This window comes from Diceros bicornis, chromosome 7 (genome assembly GCF_020826845.1).
Source record: "Diceros bicornis minor isolate mBicDic1 chromosome 7, mDicBic1.mat.cur, whole genome shotgun sequence".
In the NCBI taxonomy this organism is placed as follows: Eukaryota; Metazoa; Chordata; class Mammalia; order Perissodactyla; family Rhinocerotidae; genus Diceros; species Diceros bicornis.
Genome location: NC_080746.1, coordinates 60,909,315 through 60,913,734, shown reverse-complemented (window position 1 = coordinate 60,913,734; position 4,420 = coordinate 60,909,315). Strand labels below are relative to the sequence as shown.

The 4,420-nt window shown below is 38.3% G+C and overlaps 1 pseudogene; it reads left to right on the top strand.

The window, feature by feature from the left end:
- Positions 1-3,043: 3,043 nt before the first annotated feature.
- LOC131408005 (olfactory receptor 52K2-like) lies at positions 3,044-4,053 on the top strand (annotated as a pseudogene).
- The last annotated feature ends 367 nt before the right edge of the window (positions 4,054-4,420 follow it).

Here is a 4,420-nt window from a genome sequence, read left to right as displayed (position 1 = left end):
TGAAGGGTAGTTTTGCCAGACATAGAATTCTTTATTTTTTTCAACACTTTGAATATATCATTCTACTCTCTTTTGGCCTGTAACGTTTATGCCCAGAGTTGACATCAGAATGAAGTTAATATATTTAAGGAATAAAGATTGTGTTCTGTGTCTTTTCAATTCCCTTCAGGACCAAACTTTTTAAGTTCTTGGTAAATTATATCAAAATATTGAGGGATGGCTACATCTGTAACTATAAGCCTAAGGGACTGCAGAGGTAAATTACTATCCCTGAAATTAGGAAGATTATCATTACTCATGAACAATACAAATACACCCCCCTTCTCCCAATGATTCCATAAGGACCGGTTTGTGTCAGATGTTATTCCTGCTTATCCTCTGAGATTACCGTGTTGAAGCTGCTACATATAGAAGCTACAGGTTTGGGTTGCTTCTTCGTTCTGAATTAGTTTCTGTCTGAGCTAATTGAGGTTGTTATGAAACTAGAGAGGGATGTAGAAAAAGAAATAGTCTGAGAAATCTAAAGAAAACTTTAAAGGATGTGAGACTCCCTCAAACAATATCTTTTTATTTCTTCATGACCTAGATTCAAGGGAGGAGATAGAATCCTTTGAAACAGAGGGAATACATATTTTTTACTCTCTGTGGATGAAATGAATAAAAAACTTGATTCTAGGAAGCAAAGACTTTTTTTAAAGAAATCATAGAAGTAAGGGTTATTTCTCATTTCGATCATACTTTATATTGTATGAATCTATTGAAGGACAAAAATATGGACACCTCATGACCTCCAGACTCAACTATCGGTTGGCATTTTCAGGAAGATAATATCACAGAGATCATATCATGTGTGTTTGTACAAAAAAAGTGTTTTGGAAATTATTGTATGCATCTGTGAGTGTGTGCACTTTCCATTTCTGCTCTTGCATTGCTCTGTGTTTTACTTGTGCCTCCAACATGTGCTTATTGAGCACCAAATGAATCATAGCCACTGGTCTAGAGATTGGGTTATAAAATTTCCTGTCGATTATGTGATTTCACATGAATGTGTGGGGACCCTCGTTTACCCATAGAATCTCATCTCACTTGAATCTCTTTGTAGTCTTTGAATCTCAGCTACACTAGATTTTAACTCATTACATCACGATTGTCCTTCCTGATGGAACGATGTTTATGCTTCTTTCCTTTCCCTTTGTTTATGTATGCGTGCACGTGTGTGTGGGAAGATAGATATGTGTCATCTATATCTATAACTATATGTCTATATTTAAATCCCATAGGCTGAAGTCATATATGCTTCACTTTAAGTGCCATTTACTCAAGAAGGATTTCCTTGACTCACTAAACCTAATTTGATTCCCTGCTATCATTTCTAACTCATTCTTCCCCTCCCTCTAGAGTAATGGTTTTCCTTATAAATTACTTGCTTAAAGTTAAAGTGTAAACACTTGTTTAAAGCTAAATAATGAAAAAATCCATATTTGCATTGTTCAAGTGTTTTTACTGTAATAATCCCAGAAATGTAAATGTAAATGTAAATGTAAATGCCTAGAAAATATTTCCTCAGTTGATATTTGGAGAACATGCATGTGTTGGCATGATTCTGGAAAACATGTGTAGAGATAATGCTGTGTAAGTTCTTAGTACCTGTTATAATCTTAAGGATTAGTTTGAGGCATAGAAAGCAGATTCTCCTTAAGAGCTGATGGTAGTACTACCCAAATACGAAGTACTGCTTTGATGGAAGATGGGAAAAACAGAAAATTAGTAACCAAGGGTTTCTCTAAAACTGAAGCATTTGTGGTTACTTAATAGTCCTTTTCTTCTTTAACCATCTACCTCCTGCTTCATACTCGACTACTTTATCCAGGGATTCTCTGTCATGGAAATTTTTTTTGTGTGTGTGAGGAAGATCAGCCCTGAGCTAACATCTCTGCCAATCCTCCTCTTTTTGCTGAAGAAGACTTGCCCTGAGCTAACATCCATGCCCATCTTCCTCTACATTATATGGGATGCCACCACAGCATGGCCTGACAAGCAGTGTCGGTGCACGCCCGGGATCCGAACCCGGGCTGCCAGCAGCGGAGTGTGTGCACTTAATCGCTACGCCACGGGGCCAGCCTCTGCCATGGAAATTTAACTATTCGTTGGAACTACTGGAGGAAGTACAAAGAAATCTGCTCTAGTAGGTAACTGATATCTGAGACATCATTAAGTCAATTTACTAATCTAATCAGTGAACTCTGTGTTTTAGAATGTGGGTTTCTGGATCAACAAATGAAAGAACACATTTAGGATCCATCTGCACAGTAAAATGATCTAAAACCGAAAACAATGTGGAAGAAAGGTAATGAGTGAGGTCAATGTTAAGAAATACATTGTCCTCAACAACATATATCTATCGGTTCAATAGAATATAATATGTGCCTAGGTAAAGGGTACATGATAGATGGAAACAAACAGGAAAACAGCAATTTAGAATATTTTATTTGTCAGATTAGACACATATACAGAGTGGCAAATGAAAGACTGAAGATATAGATTGCGTTAATCCTATTTCAAAAGCTTTGCCAAAGACTTCAATATCATGTCCAGACAGAGAGGGACAAACATCATTTATTTCTATTCCCCAGGTAAAGGTCCTTTAAATAACTGCCTGAAATTTTCACAAGGCCTCTGCTTGATCACTTCCAGTTATGGGAAGCTCACTCACATGAGAGAAATATTGAATGAGAGCTCAGAGGAGAAGCACCATGACAGCTCAGTAAATATTTGTTAAATTAAGTACAAGTATGACTACAGATGGAATCTTTTACTGGAAATGAAGGGAGAAGGTGACTTAGGGGTCCCTGACATAATATGAAATGATATAGGTATTATTTTTCTGTACTTCTAAACACAGTAATTTGGTATGTTATTACTAATTTTATTAACCTGATTCCATTGAATTTAAATACCCCAGATTGTGAATTTAAACTGGTTATATCAATACTTCATTAACGGCCCTCCTGAAGAAAATCTCCATATTTTTCAGCGTCTGGTTGTGACCATCTTGGCAGAGCAACTTTATCATCAGAAGTACTGATCAGAAGCAAAGGAAAAACCATCATGCCTCCTCTTAACACTTCTCGTCCCTCTTCTGTCACTTTCTTGTTGATGGGCATCCCAGGACTAGAGCACCTGCATGTCTGGATCGGGATTCCCTTCTGCTCCATTTGTGTGGTGGCTGTGGTGGGGAATGTGACCATCTTGGCTGTGGTGAGGGCATAAAGAAGTCTCCATGAGCCTATGTTCCTCTTTTTATGCATGCTTTCAGTCACTGACCTCGTCCTATCCACTTCTACGCTGCCCCGAATGCTCTGTCTCTTCTGGCTTGGATCCCATGACATCGCCTTTGATGCCTGCCTGGCACAAATGTTCTTCATCCATAGCTTTACTGCTATGGAATCAGGATTCTTTTTGGCCCTGGCCATTGACTGTTATGTGGCCATTTGTCGTCCACTGCACCATACCACCATTCTCACCCATGCTCACATCACTATAATTGGTATTGCTGTGGTGATTCTGGGTGTAGCCTTTTTTTCTCTATACCCCATCCTGCTCAAACAGCTGCCTTACTGCAGAACACGAATCATTGCCCACACTTACTGTGAGTTTATGGCTGTGGTGAAGCTGGCATGCATGGACACAGGGGCCACCAAGAGTTATAGCCTCAGTATGGCTTCTATCATTGGCTCATGTGATGCCATGCTCATTGCTGTATCCTACGCCTTCATTCTTCGTTCTGTGTTCCGTCTGCCATCCAGAGAAGCTAGCTTTAAGGCTTTGGGCACATGTGGATCCCATGTCTGTGTTATTCTTGCCTTCTATTCCACAGCTGGTTTTTCCATTTTCACTCACCGTTTTGGGAAAAATGTGCCTGCACATGTACATATTTTTATTGCAAATATGTACCTTTTGGTGCCCCCATTTCTCAACCCCATTGTTTATGGAGTAAGGACCAAGAAAATACGGGAACACATTTTAAGGACCCTAATGGTCAATGTTTCCTGATTTTAGTTGGATCAATAAAAGAGATGGTGCAAGAATAAATGGGAGTAAAGGAGATAATGCAAAGAAAATACCTAACTATTCCTACTCCCATAAGCTGAATTGCATTTATTATCTGGAAGGTCTTTTATTTACTAGATATCTGTAATTTCTAAAAATTCTAATTCAACAAGTTATTTCAGCTTTTTCATTTTTTAGTTATTGGAGAACAGATTAATCTCCTCCTCAATATGTGTCGTTTGGAGTATAACTACAAATAAAGAGTGAACACTAAAGGAAGGGGAAAAAGGGTAAGTAAACAATACAGAAAAAAAAAGATTTCTCCCAAGTAACTCAATGATGGACAGTATATATCTGGCAATTTGAAACA